This window comes from Thunnus thynnus, chromosome 15 (genome assembly GCF_963924715.1).
Source record: "Thunnus thynnus chromosome 15, fThuThy2.1, whole genome shotgun sequence".
NCBI lineage: Eukaryota > Metazoa > Chordata > Actinopteri > Scombriformes > Scombridae > Thunnus > Thunnus thynnus.
The window spans coordinates 25,037,512-25,059,255 of record NC_089531.1 but is presented as its reverse complement, the minus strand read 5'-3'; positions in this window follow the sequence as shown (position 1 = coordinate 25,059,255).

Genomic DNA, 21,744 nt, shown 5'->3' with positions numbered 1-21,744 from the left:
CACCACTGTATTATGTAGCCCGCCATGTTGCACTGCCATGTTTCTACAAAACCCCAAAAAAGGACAAACCAAACACTGGTTCCAGAGAGGGCCTTTTGCATTTTTCGCAACCTCTGTAGGTTCTCTTACATGCTTGGAAGAGGAGGGGGAGGGGGGGTATGCAATCTGCAACTTCACTGTTAGATGCCACTAAATCCTACACTCTGGTCCTTTAAGTGGGGCTCACTTGTGGTAAGGACATGCTGAAGTGGGTTTTTTTTTTCTTTTGTTCACAGCATCTTGTTGTGTTGACTGTTGCGGTATTTTTGCAACGCTCAGAGATCAATTGTCAGTGGCCAGGGGCATCACATCCTACAGTTCTTCCTCAGTTGATTCCAGACTTCAGACAATCATTTTTGTATTGAAAGATTGACCTAAGTGACCTACTTACTAACTGGTCACAAAATATATACTGTTTTTCATTTTCAAAAAAGGCAAGTCATGTCTTAAAACAGCTGGGCACTGTAGTTTTTAGCAATAGGAGTGCATATGTTGGGGACTATTTTCAGTTGTGAATTACCACACCACTGGTGTACTTATGAGTATTTCAGGCAGCAGGACAGTGTTGGTTCTGAGTCAAAATGAACCCCAGCACCCATGTTCATGGTAAGATAGGAACATGTCAGTGCATGTTCATTGATGTGTTCTGAATAGTTTTTGGACAACAATGGGGCTCTGTGGCACATGGATACACAGGTAATACATTTGGGGCTTTTCATGGGATTCGATGACAAGACAAATCATGTCACTAAACCCCACGTTGTCTAATGAAGATGTATCTCCACTATAGAATATTTCCGTAGTGAACTCCCCACATACTGAGGGAACCTGTGAAACTGTGTATCTCCCCTGCTGGTTTTTCAAATCTTGTTAGGTGGGAGGTGATCATGTTGACACACTGGTCCAAACACATTATGACCAGCAGCCATCAAGTAGCCCAATCTCTGCTGTAATGCTAGCAGGACAGCATGAGACACACAGAGTGATGCACGCATCATTAGCTTCAATGCAAATCTCATCCTGTAGTAAGGTAAGCAGAGACCAGGCAGATTCTCCTCACTGACTACTGCAACTGTTTCATATTTAAAAACATTTCTTCACATGGACACCTCAATCAGTTTAGTTCTTTCAGATGGCAAACTTCAAATGCTTCAACAGAGTATATCTATGAAAAAAATTCACACCAAAAGTACATTTCTGCAGTTACAACATGTTTGACTGGAGGATTTTTGAAAAGCACAAAAATGTCGATGTGATGTTGCTTCATTGCAAAACAAAATGATGGCCATTATCTACTTATACCTTCAGTAATCCCAACATTAAGTCCTCATCTGAAAGACTATTTGTTGTTATGTTTGTGTTTAGGTGGAGGAGAAGAAGATCGAGCTGCTGTGTCAGGTGTCAGGTGTTCAACATGAGAAATAACAACTAGTGGATGAAGCAGAAAAGGATTTCAGACATGACCGTTCTGCTATCGGGTACAAACTCACAAAACACATTCATGACAACCACATGTTTCATAATGTGCTGAAAGAGCATTTCATTTATTTGATTCTTACATTTTCATCTAATCTTTATGAAGCCGTAACACTTCACATATAAGAAGGATGGTCATGAAGAATGGAACAGGTGGACCCAAATGAAGGACGCAGGAGCAGCAGGAACTGAAGAATAAGTCTTTATTCAGGATTTGTGCAGGTGAAGCAACACTGAACAAAAAAAACAGGCCAAGTCTGAGAGGCAGAAGGGCCGCTTAGATAAGTCCGTAAGACTGACCCAATGAAAAAACAAAGGAAACAGAAAAAGGCCCCACAAGACACAGAGGCCAAACTTGTGAACAGAGCAGCCTCTCAAACCAGCACACAAGTCACAAAGCTGACCAAAGAGACAACAAAAGGTAAAAAATAAGCATGGCTTAGCCGTCTACTGATGAGTCATACCCAGCACCTGCTCCCTGAAGGAGGGGCTGGCTGCTACATTCAGAAGGTAGAATCAGGAAAAGGTGGACCGAGATGACCATGTGGCTGCTGCACATATGGTATGGAGAGAAGCTCCCCACCACAAGGCCCATGACGTAGCCACACCACGAGTTGAGTGGGCCCGAACTCGAGATGGGACAGGCACACCCAAGAAGGCATATGCCCTCTAAATTGCGTCCACAACAGCCTAGGCTTTGACAAGGGTCTGCCCAAATGACTAGAGTTGAAACAAGCGAAGAGTTGATCAATCTTTCTGATGGCCTGCATACACTGGATGTACTCTGCTAAGGCCCAGACAGGGCACAGCAGGGGCTGGCACTGCTCAGCCTCCAGGCCTCTGTCAGAAGAGGACATCAACTGCAGCTTGACTGACTGGGACAGGTGGAACTCAGACAGAACCTTAGGCAGAAATGCCAGGTTGAGGCAGAGGACTACCCCTGAACCCATCAGACAGGAACCTGCAGCAGTCGCTGTGAACCAACAGTGCGTGGAGTTCGCTGATTCTCCTGGCAGGGACTATAGCTTACAGAAACGCTGTCTTAAGGGACAGCCATTTCAGATCAGCAACCCCAAGGGGCTCAAAGGGAGGGATGCTGAAGTGCACCAAGTGCTAAGTCCAAGTGTCATGGAGGGACTGAAGGTACAGTCCTGCAAACCATACAGTGGTGATTTTACATGTAAAAAATTGGTGGGGCACCAACTACTTCAATAAATAGGCTACCAGGAAAACTACAGTACCTGCTCTTGCTACTGATGTGTTTTTTTTAATGGGTCCATACATGGTTCCACAAAACACTTTTAACAACAAAGTGGCTGCCTCTAGCAGGTCTTGTACACATATACAGAGGAAGAGAGAGAGAGACAGAGTGTGTGAATGAGTGAGTGAGTGAGAGAAATTACATAAGTGAAAAAAAGCCTCATCACTAAAAATATTACTCCGCCATTCATTAGAACTACAGACCGTGACTTTACGCTAACAACAACAGTCACTTCTGGGTAGACGACTGGTGGTTGATTTGAATTGCGGAGATATGTGAACTTGGCAAACTTGTTTTTTTCTGTTGTCATTTTCAGTCATAACTGTAACGTTTAAAAATATATAGTTAAACACGGCGGTCTGACCTATCTAACGTTTCTACTGGGTTTATTTTATGTTCTGTGTTGCTTTGTTAGCGTCCTTGGTTTGTTTGGTTTTGTGGGGGGGATCTGCAGTGAAAACCTGGAGTGGAGTTTTGAGTCATCTGTTTTTTATGTTTGTGAAACTGGATTGAACTGAACTGATTAGGAGTTGTGGGGAAAACAAAACGGACCCTTTACCAAGTGGATTGAACTCATACACATGCACACAGTCACACACTGAAAAACCTGGACCCTTCTCCCCTCCCTATCGTTATACGGCACCCCCATACACAGCAAAACGTAGCCATTTTCCCTTCAGTTGAGAGTATATCTCAGCTCCCACTCCGGCATCCTCCATCAGCTGTGCTCATGACATGGCACAGCTAGCTAATAAAATGTGAAATTTGCAGATGTAGTAGCTAAACCTGTCCGTGGAAAAAATATTTTTTCAACGGATATCTTAGTTACAACAAGATTGAGCTAACAAAGCAGTTTTGTGTTTATAAATGTGGTATTTATTCAGTTTGGGAAATGCCACGATTTCTAGAAAGCATTAGCACAAGTTGGCTGGCTGACTCACGACAGTGATACAGTCAGGAACAAGGCACTTGACTGCATCACTGAAGCACACCCTCTCGCTTAATTAAGAAAGTGATATTCTATCATCATAAGCCGACACAACCAAGCTCAGAACAAATGAGCCTACAGGGCCATAAGCAAACAGCAAAGAGCTGAACTCACAACAAAGTGCAAAGACAACTTTTTAAGGATACTAACCTATTGTAGGAGTATTAATACCTTATTAATGAATTACCTCGTCATTAGGGCACCACCTCCTTTTTGGTTAGGATTTGTTAGTGCTAGGAGGGAGCACTAACCCTTGTTCAATTTAATCAATGAATCAGTCTCACAATCGTAAGCTCTTGTCCCAAACAGTGACCTCTGTTTACTGCAGCTCAAAGAAACAACCAAACACTTTTAGGATAAATGAAGATATTTATTAATACCTAAACATCTTGAGGATACATGATAAAGCATAGATAATATAATATATACAGATAATATACAGAAAATAATAAATAATAAGAAAGTAAAATAAATAAGGCCTAAGAATGATAAAAAATTAATAAAGAAAATTATTCAGCAAGAGTGGCTCGAAGTGTGTGACTCGAGGCTTAACGTGTTGTACCGGGAAATGCTAAGGGGAAAACTTCTCTAAATAAATTCTTTAATTTTAACGTTATTGGACATCAACCTTTGATCATAAAGCCATGTTATGCCTTACTATTGAGGTGTCTCGTCATGGTAGAGGAGTCATCTTGGCAGGTCCAGTGTTGTTTAACACAGCATCACCAGCGGTGTTGCACTGAAAGAGCCCATATCAGCTGTGGACTGTGGCGCATCTTCTGGGTTGCAGTTTTGCTCTCAGAGAGCAGTTTCAAGCGTTCTTCTTTTTCTTCTTCTTTTTCTCCTTCTTCTTCTTCTTCAAGGCTTTAAGTTACAGATTCAGGCTTTTAGTTGGCTTGTAGTAACTTAAGTTGAGTGTCGAATAAAGTTTAGTCTGACTACGCTCAAGTCTTCAGCGGCGTCTACTTCAAAATAAAATACTGTACGTGTTTACTTCAAATTAAATTACTATACGTGGAAATACGAGACTTAATGTTACTGATAAAACAAAACAAATTAACTTGTTGCAATAAAAGGTTAAATACGGATGTATTTGGTTGAAAAACAAATAAAAGAGACGTCTTAAGAGTTTTCTTGAGTTCTTGGAGGCCAGCTCAGAAAGGAATCTCTTGGAGGCTCTCTCTTGTTTTTATAAGTTAGAATAAACAAGGGAGGAGTTTTGGGTGTGTTCTAAAGGGTTTCACGCCAAATTATTGATGAATATTCAATTTCTTTGTTCTAGGGGCTTTAGGTGTGGCTGGTGCTTTGCAGCCTGCACCTCCTGAAGTAAAGGAATTTGGTGAAATCTAATTCTGAATTTTTACATGCAAAAACTCACACTTCAAGTCACTGTTGCCTATTATTTCACATTAAAGCTGTAAACACATTCTTTTCATAATGTCCAAGCATTCATGATATTTCTGATTAATAACGGTCCTGTCAGCTTTTATCACATTTGTGAAACCATTCAAAAACAGTTAAGCAATTTACATGATTCATGATAAGTCAGTTCTTCTAATAACAAACATTAACCTTCATATTAACACTTCATGATAAACCATTTACTGAAATAAAGTTTAATACTATAGTGAAAGAAAATAAAGTTAGGCAACACTTATGTGATTAGATTACTTTCAGAAACATATTTAATATAAGTTTACACAACTTACTTCATAATATAAAAGCATTCAACATGACTATTGTTTAACAATAAAAGAAACTTTAAACTCAAATCCTTCAAATATTATCTTTACATTCCTATTATTTTAGAAACTTCATTCTTTCAACCAAACTACTTGTCTAATTTAACTACTAAAATATGATTGTCTATGAGGTTAATAGATCACAAGTTAAACACTTAAAATACAAATACATGGTTATTAAACATTCATTAACTCTTCACATAAGGGAATGTAACTCTTGTCAATAGAGGAGCAGTATTGTTACCTGTTAGTATAAAAGGATAATACAATCTAAGTCTTATATCTCTTTAGTAGATAGTCATACACCTATGAAAGTTATACCGTTCTTCTTGTATTTACATGACAAATAAAATGATATAAGTTACATAATGATTAGACATTTCATTTACATGAATTTCAGGTTTGCTTCAGATTTGCAGGGAGGCTTCATAAAGTCCTCAGGAATGTGGGTTAGTTTATGCCGTTGTTGATAAGAGTCATCCATCTAAGTGGGAGTTGTTTTACTCCAGTCCAAGTGGCCTGTAGGGTCAGTTCCACTTAGAGGGTTACGAAGGTCAGTTCTGCAGGCCGAGGGTGTGCTCTTACAAATTTAGGAATCCAGGGAGTCTGTCTCTTATTTTCCTTAAGAATCAAAGATTAGTTAACAGAATTAAAGAACAAGCGGTTGTCCTCCTACACCATTCTGTGACAACAACTTTATGACAACAACCTCAATAGATAAGCATGGACACACTGACACTCGTCATCATCTATATCAATGGATCCAGCACAACAGTATGACCAATGCCTGGACCAGAACCACCAAGGCAGGATGATAAAATATGCTTTCACTCACCAGCTGACGGCTCAGAAAAGGGCAGCATGGTGGTTTTTCCTCTGGGCAAACGTCACCATGTTAAACCCACGGTTAATTTTACCAGCAGTTTGAATGATGACAGTATTCCGTGGCTGGTGGGCTCCAAGGTGCTTTAATTCCAGTTCCTCCTCGAAATAAAGTATGAAATCCACTTTATTTTTTTCAAGTTAGCTGGCGTTAGCTAAGAAAGTCTCCCCTCTTTTTTGCCGACTGTAAATTCCAAGTTCGCGCTGTAGCCCCACTGCAGCATCATTTGAAATATTTCACAGTTGATTGGCTATCTGTCAGACAGCTAGCCAATCAACTGTGAAATATGAAATGACACTTTAGTGGGGCTACGGGCTCTCTGCCCCACTTGTCATCAATTTCGTGTGATCTACATTGAATACACTAACACTCTGAGCATGCATATTCATATTTTCCCACATACAATACACATTGCATTGTGAGAGAGGGGCTAGCCACACATTCACGCCGGCCACCGTAGGGCCACTGCAGACACGAAACAGCAAAACGCAGTCTGAAGCAGCAAGGCAGGGAACAATTAAAAATGAACTAAAATCCTAACACAAATTGTATAATGCAATTTATGAAAATGCTATATTCATAGATAATAAATTATAGCAGATAAAAATTTGAAAACTGGTAATAACTTCATTTGTTTGCACAGTTCTGGTGACAGCAGATGGGGCACAGCAGGCCAACGAGGTGCTGCCTGCCATTTGTCCACAGGATAAGTCATTGTCCTCAGAGGAGAAGACAGTCTCTACATCCACATCCACTGAGTCTTCTCCCTCCTCCTCCAACACTGGAGTTCAGGGAGGAAAGGGGTCAGCGTGAGGCCAACCTCCTATCACAGGCCTACTCAAACACTCCCAATTTTCCCTTTGGCCATGCCATAAGAGGGGGGCCAACCCGCTTCACTCCGAATACAAGCTAAACTGATGAGCAGATGAGGTGCAGGTGGAGAGATGGGCAGGGAAGCTCAGGTGAGGGGAATGAGGTGATGAAACAGGAGAACAAGAATGGAGCTGATTGACTGGGGAAAACACAGGGAGCAGGGCAGGGCTAATGAGGCTGATAGCAGGGCAGGTGTGGAGGGAAAAGCAGTACAGGAACACAGGAGGAAAAACACAGAGCAAACAGAAAACCAAAAACCCAGAAAACACAAACCTCTTCATCACTGAGACTGAATATAAGCTGAGTGAGTTCAGACTGAAGCGAAAACAGACTGCTTTAAAAGCCTGGGCTAAACAGCAAAATGAATAATGTCTTGTCATGATTAATGCAGTCTTTCTATGTTGAGAATAGACTAACATATATGGGCAACTCTAATAATATCATGCCAGATAGCCTTTTAAAGATTCAGTTCAAATCAGCCTTCTCCCACTCAGTCCAGTCTAAACAATCAGGGAAAAAGTCTGAGGGTATATGGTGGACATTGAGCCAGAGTGTGACAATGATGGAACGTACTTCATTTTGACCAGCTCTCTCTAATGGCATTACAAGTGAAGGCATTTGAAGTATTGTAACATGAAAAATTCAACTTTGCAAATTCAGCAATTCGTCATTTCCCGAAACCACAAAATATGATCAGTGTTCAGTTTTTGTTTAAACAATCAATGCATTTTTCAATTTTTTTTTAATTTATTTACAATATCCTTGCATGGCGACTAAAGGATGGTTATAGCTGCACTAATCAATCATTTTATCCTAACAATGTATCAAATGACTGTGTGTAATGTAAAAGGGATCACTCATAGAGACAAACCCACAGAGAATTGTTGCCTCTGCAATTCCCCTCAGCTCTCTCTCTCTCTGTTAGTGTCTTTCAGCTCACTGTTTTGACTTAAGGCCCGCAACTTCACTCTTTACTTCAATCTCATAGCTCTCAACATAATGGAGAATCTAACAGCTAAAGAGCTAGATATTTGTTCAGGAGTTGGTGGAGACCAAAACAAAGCTAAAAGAAGAGTGATAAATGGACTTACATTTAGAGACCAGAAACACGATTCCAAATGAATGCTAATGTTGGTTTGTTTTTGCTGGATGTGTAAGAAGCCAACTGTTTGCTAACACGTTTGCATATAAACTTTATATAGTGATTGCAATTAATCCTGTAGAAAACATAAATATCTGTACCAAATTTTAAGGCTATCCATTTGAAATTTGTTGAAATATTTCAGTCTGGACCAAAATGGTGGACTGACCAACCGACACTGGTCGAATGTGCTACCATTCTCCACCCTTCCCACCTCCACATCTTTCCACCTGTACCCTTGGTTCTGGAAATTAGCTAAGATGAAGATGTTACTCTCGAACAAAAAAATTCTAAAAAATTTTACCATTTAATTGGATACTTATTTTTGTATTTCTGATGTATTGATTGGGACATACCTTCAATTTCACCAAAAAAAAGGTTAAATGACACCTTTCATTTGTCATATTCTCAATCCCACCACGATCCTGATTGCTTTGGTTTTATGGTGTAAAAACATACAGACTCACCTTTATGCTTATTTGTGAGATGAAATCTTTAAGATATTAGTCAATCTAGGTTACTCTTTCTTCATCCTTTTTCCTGTCTTTAGTATACATGCAGTATGAAACAAAGTTGAAATTGGAGGGAATATTTCTTGATTTGTTTTACTCAACTAATATCTTCATTATTAGTGAATTCATTCCATTTCTTTGCACTTTTCATATTCTAAAGGCCTCTTGAGTATTGTTGTAAATTTAGTGTTGTGACTAGTCAGTGCGGGGGCTGTAAAGATAAAAAGACAAGCCAGAAAAGCCCTGGCGTATCATGATGAAATGAAAAAATTCTCAAGTGCACTGAGAGGATTGAAAGCTTTTTCTATGCAGGCTTGTCTTGTTCTGTGGAAGAAGTGCTAAATTAAATACTGAAAAGGAGTCCCCTTTAAAACCTTGGCTGTCGGGAAAAATTAAAGGCTGTTCTCTTAATGCCTCTCCCAAAAGAAAAAGGCTCTTCAAATTAAAAAGGACAGACACAAACATGGCAGCTGGGACAAAAAGGTGCCCGCAGTGTGTCAAATGTCAAATGAAATGCCAGAAAGAGTTCCTTAATTGATATGTAGGCTGTGCAACCTTTGTCTTAACACCCGTCGTCAGTCAGACACTGTAGCATAACCTACAGTATATTAATGGAGCCGCTGTGACAAAGATGACACCTATTTAATTCAAAGGAGCCATGTAAGAGTCAGCAAAGTGCGAGCTCCTTTGAATGTTAATAGTGTAGATACACACAGTGCTTTTAAAACCCGTCCTCAGGTCTCAGCGTGAGACACACACTCGCTCCCAGTGCAGGCCTCCCAAGTGTACATGTCAAACACACTTTGAAGTTCTTAGCAATCTGGCAAAAGAGTCTGTTAGTACCTCGGCAACACCGAGGAAAGGAAAACAGGCTGAGAGAAAAGAAAGAGAAAAAAAAGCCCAAGAGGGTATGGGAGGTTGTGAGGGCACCTACTCCCAGAATCCCCACAAAGTTGTTTTGATCCTCAGGTATGTGGGGGTGGGGGTGAGGGGTGTCCCAGTGGTTGTGTTTTGTTCTATGACTATAAGCTTCTTGCATACCACATTCTGTCCTCTTTCAAAATAACAGTTGGGTTAACTTCCATGAGACAGCTGTCATAAATGACAGTATTCATTTGCTAAATCTTTGCTTTGGATATATTCCTTCATCTTTAAAGGGACAGATCACCCCAAAATCAAAAATACATATTTTTCCTCTTACCTGTAGTGCTATTTATTCATCTAGATCGTTTTGGTGTGAGTTGCAGAGTTTTGGAGATATCGGCTGTAGAGATGTCTGCCTACTCTTGAATACAATGGAACTGGATGTCACCCAGCTTGTAATGCTCAAAGCGCCAAAAAAAACAAAAACATTTGAAAAACTCAACAGCAATGTCTTTTTCCAGAAATCATGTCTCAAGATAATCTACAGACCTTGTTGTGAGCAGTTACATGTAGGAACTATTTTCTTTCTACCAAACTACTCCTGCCAACCATGAGTAGACAACCCTGTTTCCTCAAAATTACGTTCCCACACAACTAAACTGCATTCTCAATTAGCCTACGTTTTGACGGAGTAGATGCACGCTTCCTTCTGCGCAGTGAGATAGTTGGCGGGTGTAGTTTGGTAGAAAAAAAATAGTATATATATATTTTTGATTTTGGGGTGAACTGTCCCTTTAAGGCCATGTTCTCTTCAAACTTGATCATATTCATGGAATTTCATTATTGTGTATTTCATTTCTAAGATAAAACTTTAAAAAAAAAAAAACTTTAAGAATATTTCAGCTAATGGACTAGATTTTTTTACTCTGTGATACAAATGTAACAATAAAGTCACCAAGCTATCAGTTTGCTCTGAATGCTCCTATGATGTGATATTTGTCTGGCTAGGAGCAGGGCCCAAAGACATAATGGTGATGTCAGTCTGTCACACCAAAAGTCCATCTGTTGGTTCATGAATCCATAACTTTTTACCATACTGTAGTAATATATTTCCACAAATACTGGACTGATTGTCTTGAAATTTGTTGTGGATATTCATGGTGCCCAGAGTATGAATCCTAATGTTTTTGTTGATCCCCTGACTTTTACTTTTATGCCAAATAAAAGTAAAGTTTCCACATGTGCACAAAGAATACTGTCATAAAATAAACAGACTGATATGACACGAAACATTGCTACTGAATACATTAAACAATGCACCCATGGATGGTTGGTGGAGAGGAGGATATGGGGTATTATTGACAGGGGCTCAACTTTATTTTAAGACCAACTTTAAATTAGACAAACTTTAATTAACCAAAGGGTCCATAGGTTATAATCATATCACACAATCCTTGTCAGCTGATTGAGTTTCTACAGTTGTCATGGAATTGTACATGTGAATTTACATTTTTTTGATTTTTCCTCTATGCTGGCTTAAAAGTTTAAATTAATAGTTTATTTTCTACCTTAGATACAACTACTAATTGGATCTTGTGGTGAGCTAGTTTTGCTAGCTACTGTTTCCAAGGTTAAGCATGAACTTTGAATCTCAAAAACATTTCAGTTCTAAAAAAGCAACTTCATCCTGTAATTGAAAGTCACCCCGTCTGCAACTTCAAAACAGTCTTGACAAACAGAAACGGCTATTTAAAACCAGAGTTGTTGCAGTGATTCACATGTTTTCCACAACCTTGTTTATCACTCTCACATACCAAGGATACCTGTGTTGCATTTATTTGATACAGTGTGGTGGCTAAACAGCCTGCCAGGTGGTGTTAAAATGAAAATTGGAGGAAGCCTTTTTTTTTAAGAGTTGACATTTTTTTCATTTTGTTGATACTGGCATTTTCATACCCCTTGTTTTCTCCATACTGACCAGCAACTTGACCAGGACACTGTCCAGACTCCAGTTTAAAGGTGCCCTGTGGAGTTTTCTTATGAAAGTTGTGTTCACATTCAGTATTTCTTACCAAGATGCATTTTGTGAATCCTTGAGGTCTAACAAACCTTTTAAATGAAGTTTCTTCATCATGAAACATTTGCAAAGCTGATTTTTAAAAATATTTTAAATTGTGCATTCATTGTCAAAATATTTAAGCTGGTTCAACTTTTAATAAAACTAAGTTTTCTTGCTACCTTAAAAATGTGAGTTAACTGAACTAAATTTGAAAGATTTATTTAAAATGAGTCAATAATGAGTTCAATAAGCTAGTTTCAAATGTGGCCTTGCAGCTGTCTCTGCTCTATTAGAGCCATATTTGTATCAGAGTAAGTACAAACACATTGAGGCTGCAGTAACTGGAATTAGAAGTGTATGGGTAGGACTCAAGTAGATATTAATCCTCATGTTGTTCACACTGTTTTTAGTGCTATCAGAAGAGATGACCATGACTTAGCTTACTATGACTTAAAGACAACCGAGGTAAGTTCTAACCATTTTTTTGGTACAACTGACACAGGCAGAAACCAGAAACAGGTTGTTCTTTATTTTTTTTAATTTTGGACAAAAAAGGAAAAACATAATTTCAGCCCAATTTCTTGTTTTTTGTTCTTACTGACAAAACAAATATAACAGATCATATTTTATACTTGATAACCGCAATGTACTGTAGATATAGAATATATCTTACCAAAGTTTTTAGGAAAACTGGAACCATCATTAAAAAGTCAGTGAGCAGATTCAGTGGTAGAAACTGAACAGATGGAGACTAATGGAGAGAAATATTCTCCTTTAAACTATTATTTTATGTAAGCCTTGTGATTTTTTTTTTTTTTTTTTTTTGTTAAATCTGTGTTGCTTCCCATAGTATGAGACACAAAATACAAATAAAACAAATTACAAAGCAATTTAATGACGACTGGATTACGCTTTTATCGACTGGTTGACACTCAGGAGCTGACAGGAGGTTTTACACTCAGATTGGAGATTTGTGACTGAAATGCTTACAAATAGCTTTGGACAGAAATCTGTCTGTAATATGTGATAATTGATTTGTACCAAGAATCAATACAGTTGAATAGACACCTATTGATTAGGCTTTCTCATGTTTATTTTTCCAATTTCAGACTGGATCAGCATATTGAAGAACAATGATGACTAACTACCTGGCCTCAAAAGCATCAGAAAGCATAAGAAGTGTGCGTTGGTCATGTCCTCAAACATATTAACCAGACATATCATGCAGATCGTATCATGTAGGTCTTATTAAAGGCTAATAGATTTTATTGTGTTGTAGAATACTGTGACAGTAACCTGAGAACAGTAATTGTTTTTGTTTATTAATTCCTCAGAGAACAAGGAACACCAGTGCAATACAGTGCAGAGTACATTCACAAATTGCACATTGACCTAAACAAGAAACTGGTGATGTTTTGGGTGACCAATGTCCTTTCTGTTGATGGTTTCTCCAGCAAAAACAACCTGACCATATATCAAGAGGTTTACAGGTAACTTTCAGTGCTCTGAGCTCCATTGTAATATGGCAGCAGACATTGTTTTACTAATCAACTAATAATATATATATATATATATATATAAATTGGCATAGAATGTAGCTGTAGCTTTACCACCCCTTATCTGGGAAAATCATTCAAAATTAATACAACTGCTGACAGTTAAACTGTGCTATACATAACTAAGTAATTAACTGATCAATCAATTCACTACATTACCTGATAGTGAATATCAGCTCTAACAATGCTTATGTAGTGACATAAATATGAATGAATTGTGTTGATAAATGATAAATGTTGATAAACCTGATGCAACAATAGATATAATAATACAAAGCCAAAACTAAGAAAGGAAATGGCTAATTTGTAATGTTTATTATGCTTAATTACAGTGTGCAGTCTTTACAGTATTAATTGGGTCCTTCATCTTTCTGGTCACAGAAAATCAATTTATCCAGAGTGGTTACTATTAGGTCCAGATTAGTAATTGTGATCTGTTACTGAAATTAAAATGTAACATTTTTCATTTTTGTTTACCTTTTTAAAATGACAGAATCATACAGTAGAAAGGATGTGGCCGGAGGTAAACAACAGAGTAAACTACCCAGTGAAAGGGGCTCTTATCCACCTTGTTGACCGCAAGGAACTTAACTTAGAAGACAACATGACACAATGTTGCCTGTCCACACTTACCTGTCAGGTAGCTCAAATTGGACTTGACTGGAGGGTGCAGACCTGGAATGCACACAGCAGCCAAGGTCTGCATACCAGTTTTAAAATAATTTCCCTTAAGGCCCCCTAAAAACGTACCTCTATATGCATTGTCATTTTTTAGTTGTGCCTATATCCTATATTCAGTTTCTCATTTTATCCCCTTTTTAACACAGGGTAGATGGAAATGATTAAATGCTCATATAGATGGCTCCAGATTTCAATTATTGTCTGAGTTAACAAGGCCAGGGTGTATATCATCATACTGTTGTCCTGATATGAGACTAAATATTACCTAGGATTATGGATGATGTATTGTGTTATCATGCTTCACATTATAGCTATTCTGGCTATTCTACATTTTATAAACTTGTTAGACTGTTCCAACAGTTGTATTTGACCCTAAATGTTTGGTAATCACATTGACATTACTAGTGCCTCTTTATCAAAACCCTGATGTCATTATAACAGCAACAGACATTACCTAACATTTGGTAAAGATGTAGTGGGATCTGATTTGTCCATATTGCCCAGCCCAGGATTACACACTGCTTCAGGTACATTGATGTGCATGATGATAATATGTAACTGATGTTACACAAACCGATGATTTGTTTTGATTTGCTTATTGCTTATGCTTTATTTAGGCAAGGGTATCACCAGTCAACTGGCTCTGGGTGGATGCTCAAAGAAACTGCCTGCAGATCCTCTGCCAGAGGCTGCAGAGGCTGCAGACTGCTATGACCGGGAGGTGGGGTCCTCTTTGACACGAGTGTCACTGTTTGGCAGAAACCCATTTTCCACAATGTAGCACCAAGCAGAAACTGAACAAGAATTTACACAGCACTATTTGGACATTTCTGACCTCTTTGGCAGTGCTGTGAACCAGGGCGTTTTCAAAATGGAATTAAAGACCTAAAAGAAATTGTAAGAAGACATTTGTAAAGACAAGTGCCTCAAGTGCAGGGACGAACAGCCTGTGTACACAGAAGTGGCTAGACTGTCTGCAGCACTGGCCTCTTTGAGGTCCCTGCCATAAAGAGGACAGCAGTTCAGTTTAGTGTGTTCTATGTGTTCAAGTTCTATGTTCAGTGTTCTGTATTGAACTAGAACTCCTCACCAAAAAAAATATCCCACATTTGTCAGGCACCAGATGAGCACGCATCACGCATTTGGATTTTTACATGGGCTCACACTTTGGTCTGTTTGGTCTGGTCTCAAGCGGTAATTTTCAACAGATTTCCCATTTACATGTCTTTTTTTAAACTTGTTTGATGCTCAGTGTTCTGTGTTTGATGTTCACTTTTGAATAAATTAAAAACACTGTTTGAATATGTGTGTCAATTGTATATTTAAATATGTGGCAAATGTACAGATTTTATTTTATACACATACCTAGATCTTATTTCTTTGCTGAATTTCAAAATCACATCACGTAAGGTATGGATGGATAGCAGCAGTAGGATGAATCTCTAACCAGTCTGCAGAATAACACTGAGTGTGTTTTGCCAGTTAACAAGTATCTCCATGTGATCACAGCTGATGGAGGATACAGTCCAGTGAGAGCTTGATTCTAACTGAGATGTCTCAAACAGATTTTACTGCACAACAGCTGATGCTTCATATGATGCTCGCTGTCTCTGTAGATTATTCACTGCATAAACGCCTATCTATAGATGCCTGTTTTTTTTGTGTTGTTTTGTTTTGTTTTTGTTTACCTGTCAACATATCCACTTTTCTATTTATTTCTTGAGACATTGGGTGTACAAACCAAGCAGCAACCTCCGGCGCTGAAAAATGAAGCCAATGCAGAAGTGCCAAAAACTACAGCTCCTCAAATGGCAACTTGAGGCTGGCTTCAAAAGCGAGTTGATCCCCATAGAGCCACATATTAAAATGCCCAACTTTACAGCAGAGATAAACATGTTTACAGCCTGGTGCAAAAGTTGTACAACTGTATGGGGGGTGAATTTTTCATAACTCACCTGTTTAAATTTTATTAAGCCATAAAGTTATACATAATTAGGGATGTGTCTGCTTTGAGTGACAGGTCGCTAGCCAATAGGTGGCTTGTTTCAGCAACCATGCTTCATTTGGCCCATCTCAGCTCCACCTCTTTGACCATTTTGGATTAGCCGGGAGTCAGGCGAAGTTAGGTACTGCCAAGATAGCGACGGCCGGAGATGCCCGCTTTGAGCTTCAAAACTGCTCTTCAGAAACCAATGGGTGACATCACATCACATATTTTTTTTCAGTCTATGGTACAAACATTGATGACGAGGTTCACACAATGTGACTCCTGCTGGTCATTTTTTGTAACTGCTTTTGGCCTTCTTGCTATTGGTTCTATGCCATTGATCTGAGGAAAACTTACTGATATGCTTTCATTTTCAAAATAGACATAATGCATTATGGTCACTCAGCTGCACATAAACAAGCAATACAACAAAATGCTGTTGCTTATACACCAACAGAACATTTGATATGAAAAACATTTTTATTGTTATTGTAGGTCATGAAACGAAATTATGTGCAGCACCTGTCAGTAAGAGCATAATAATAAATTATTATTCAACTATGATCATCAATTATTAAAGGCTGAAGGGCATCATAGCTGTATGGTCTGTGATCATAACATAGCCTTGTCTGTCTGTCTGTCTGTCTGTGACATTACACTGTCTACAGATAAAGAGCTAGAACCTTTATTTTGAAGAGTACAGTGAAAACATAATTGATAGAGCACACTAGCTAGTCAGAAGCAAGGGTGCACTGAAAATGAAAACGACACAGTGAGTGATAAATTTGTTATGTCAGTAAGACAAACAAGAAATTGAGCCGAAATTGTGTTTTTTGTTTTTTGCCCAAAATTTTAAAAAAACAACCTGTTTCTAGTTTCTGCCTGTGTCAGTTATTCCAAAAAAAACAAACAGTTAAAACATGCCTTGGTCAAAGACACACATTTCCATAATGTATGTTTTCTTTAAACTACAAAAAATATGGGTCTCTGGACGGTTTTAACTCTCAAACAACGCATGCTGGGAAGTCTGCTAATATGCTAATCGTGTTTCTTTAAGACCTTCATTGGAGGAGGTAAGTGAACTCTCAGCAGCTCATTCATTCTGCTCATCAGTTCAATTTAAAAGACTTCAGTGCAGAAAAATTCAAGTTTATATGTTCTGCAAACAGTGAGAAGAGCTCCCGCCCACTGTCTCGCTTACTGCTGGAATATTTATTAAATAACAGCATTTCAGTCTGTCTCACCTTCATCAGGTATACGGGCAGAATCACAACATTTCCATATACAGTATATACATAGGAGCTGCCTCAATCAAATCAGAGGACTACAGAAATTAGTTTGACTGATGAGCACTCGAACTAAGACAAGAATAAAATTACTGGTATATCATAAATCTTACAATTTTATCAAACATATTGCAGCAAAAACCATATTAAACCCAGTCTGTCAAAAAACAAAACAAAAGGAAAGATAAATTAAGGACAAAAGTGCCAATTTATCAAAAATCTTGCAATATTATCAAACAATGTAGGATAGATTTTTGATAAATTGGCACTTCAGCACCACCATCACACAATATAAGTGATAATATATCAGATTACCATGGAATATTCTGAGCATGTTCCCAACAAGATAAACCTTTTTAATTTTAATGTGATATTAGTCTTTCGTCAAGGACAAGCATCACGTTTTTATCCCACTACAAGGAATGCACATGTAAGGCACTACGGTCCATCAGCAGGGCTTTTTCACTTTAAATCTTGTTCCATTTCAACATTGCTTTCAAACAAGTCTCTGCAAAATATCCATGATCCTTGTTCTCCATTGTAATAAACAACACTACATGATCAATTTGGACTCAGAGTGGCTCAGGCATGGCAAGTGTCACACTATGGCAATAACCCAGCTGACGCCCCCGCTGTGATCCAATACTGAGGCACTTTCACAGATCGACAACAAACGGCTTAAGGAACAAAAACTACTCCAGGATGAAAAACAAGGGCATCGCTTAGTCAGTTTTCACAAGACGAAGCAAAGACACCACTGCTGTTTTCTATTAACTATACTGGCTGCATTTTGGTCATCACCCTCACTGCTCTTAGTACTTTTGATTATGATTTTTCCATCAACAAGACCAGTACACAGATTCTGACACTCTCCACAGAGACCCTGTTTCTCATCTCTGCTCAGAAGCTCTCCAACTATTTTTACTGACTGTGAACACTTACTACTTTTGATTATATCCCAGTACTCAATGTCCTCATCTCAAGCCTGCCCAATCAACCACTTACACACACACACTGCCCCTGCGAGCATAATATAATTGGACAAAGATTTGAAATAACGGTGTCTCCCAGTGGAGAGATAGTTTTTCTCCTGGCAGCGGTGAATTGATAATCCGCTCTGTAAAATACTCCTGGGGTCTTCACTCTCATGTGGAGCTGCTACTGAATTGGTAGAGGCAGCATTCAGGGCCGCAACACTCAGTTCTCCATATCTCACATCGTCTAATCCTAATTGCCCATGGCTGCAGAGCTACAAACCAGCAACATGCCAATAATGCAATTAATTACATGACACCAGCTTTAATTTATTTGTTACACTATCCATAAATCTTGAGTATTTTGGTGCTGCGAGGCTGACAAACCAAACTCTGAAAGTTTTGCTTGATAAGAGTTTTTATCACCCCGGCTCACTGATGTAATGTTGCATTGTCATGACAACAAAGCTTACTGAGAAAGGTCTGCTGTGTGGTTTTCACTCCTTAGAGACCATTTTTATCATCCCAGCTTGAAGAGTGATCATTTTATTTCACTGTACTGGAAGACACAAGGAACTTGAGCATAACTTTTTGAGAGGAAGCAATAAATATGAATGCAATACCCTACAGTAGAATGTACACTGTTGGAGAAGTTGATGAGAAAAGAGGATGAGTGGGAGGAGGTGAGAGACCCATCCTTGGAGGAGAGCCAAAAAAGCATTGTGGTCCATTTTTCCACAGGTGTAATTGGGTGTGCATCTGGAAAACAGCGAGAAAGAGAGCAACCCTTTACCCTAAATAACAAAGAGTACACAACCTCAGAGTCGACAGCCATTCATGATGGAGGGTCTGTTGAAGAAGAACGAAAGTGAGGGGGCATCCCCACCAGAGAGTGGCGCAACAAACTAGTAATCCTTTTGCATTGTGAGATGAGATACTGTAGTTAGCCAAGTGACCTTGGCTCTATGTGAGAAGGATATTGCCAGAGGGCTGTACGCCTCATGCTGGGAGATGTTGCTATTTGGCGCGCAGATACTGCAGCTGAAGCCCAGCATGCATCGCACTCTGTGTAAAAAAAACAACAAAAAACAACACATTCTTGTGAGAGTCTTTTATTCTTGTGTTCCACATTGTATACAGTATAGAAACGTGTTTCCTATATTAATGCTATTTCAGTGGAAATGATCATTTTCCATCTGTTGTCATTCTCTTACTGTGAAAACATACTATATATATCCCCCCATTCTAAGCATCTTCAAACCCACATGAGCCAAAATCTCAGCCCCAGATACTGAAATTAATTAACTTATGCTTCATTTAACCTGCCAAACTCTGTACCAACTGCAGACACTGGAAAAGACTTGCAATATAGAATTAATTGAATACCTGCAAGTATTCTTAATATATATCCACCTTTCCTTACGATTGGTAACACAGGGTTTTGGTACACTGCATTGCAATACCAATGTATTGCAGTGTTGAAATATTACTGTGCCTTGGGACACTGTGGTCCATGTTAGTGGCTTGAGGGAAGAGTAAAAGTACAGTCTTGGCTTTTAATCTATGATGTCTAATGGCAAAATAAAACGATGAAAATGCTGACTGCAAGCTGTACTGTTTCTCTGGCAAACACGCTCACTAATTCATAACTGATAGGCGTAATAAAAAAATAAAACTGTCATTTGAAGGTGCAAATCCTGACAAAGTTTGAGACCACAAAATCTATCTTCCATTCATTGTTAATTGAACATCTCCAGGCTAGTATTTGCAGAGAATTGTTAATGTTCACAGTATTGATTGGCCTGTGCCGGGCCTTCAGAGTAACATCAGCAGTGCTGCAGAAAGTGCACAAATCCAATCTTGCCCCCTTTTTGTAATTACGAGCTGACATTATCCCCTACATTAAAATTTCATGACCTGGGGACAAAGGCATGCCACTGAAAAATAAATCAGTGCAGACTGTCAATAGAAGAATTAACCAGTTAATCTAAATTCAAAAAACTCCGGGAAAAATAACCTTCAAAGCAACTTTGCCATACACATCAAGTGTTGATTGGCAGTTTGTTAAATCCCCTCACCTGAACAGTGGTTGTCCAGTCATAGCTTAGCAATTATAACTAGGCACGCCGGGATTTCTCCTCATGCTGAAGTGGTGTGGGACTGTAGTAAAAGCAACATGGATTAAACATTGCATTTGCTCTCAAGTAAACTGCAGTTGTTAGCACAGGGCTGCCAACTTTCAGCAAACAGCTAGAGTAAGATTCAGATACTTTGTTATGGTGTAAGCCTATGTCAAGCAAATGTCAAGAGCCAACACCCATGCCATGAAATGTTGCAGCTTTCATTTGAGTTTTATTTTTCCAAGTTTTGAGATTATTCACTCACCTCCTTTATATTGGACAATGATTTGGGAAAGAGATGTTGCTGCTGATTTTTTGAAATGCAAAGACAGATATCTCAACACCAGGACGAATAAATCCCAATCCCAATCCCAGTGTAGACCACTGGAGGTAATTGAGAAAATATGTTTTTGTTTGTTTGTTTTTAATTTGGGAAGCCACAGTGAGTGCTTTTAACATTTTTTAATTTAGTATTGTGTCCCAGTACCTACACTTGGTGCAAAGCACCATGGCAACCGATACCACTGTTTCCTCTACCATCACCACAGATGTTGCCAAAAGCAAGAAAAGACCAGATTTTGCAGAGCATCATTCTATATCTAGCAGCTTTTCTATTGCCCTGCTCCCAGTATATTGTCTGCACCTCCGCACACACTCCATTCCCACCTCCCCACTGCACACACACTTTGCCAGCAGCCATCATTCCACCCTGTATGTTCAGCTGGCCTGTCAAGTCCCCATCCAGCCAAGTGCCCACCCATCTGTTGAGCAGCATGCAAATCTCAACCAGAGAGGAAATGTTTTATCAAATTCAGAACTTATCTGCATGCACACGGTGGCTTTCAGGGGCCTCTGGGGTCTGGGGCTCCAGGGCATGCTGCAGAAATGTAGGCACAGACATCTCCTTTTAATTCAAAGTTACACCGACATAAAATGTAGTCTCGGCCTTGGTTAAGCAAACCACACTTCATTTTAATGTACTGCTATTTCCATCTAAGTACTGTATGCTTTTTATGGTAATTGATTTAAATTACTAACTGGGGTTAATCCATTTTGTTCCTTAGTGCACTCACAGAACACAAAAATATCTTAAGCTGCAGCTTTGTTTGTTTTTTGAAGGAACTGTATCTCATATTTCTTTAAAGAAAAATTGGCCAGTCGACTTCAATCACACAGACTGATGCTTTGAAAGGACAGAGGAATTGTTTTTTTCTTCACACTCAGAAATCACCGTGTAAGCAGCAAAACTGTCTCAAACTCTTTCAGGTGTCTCCTAGCATTAAAATGCCATTTCAAGTTGAT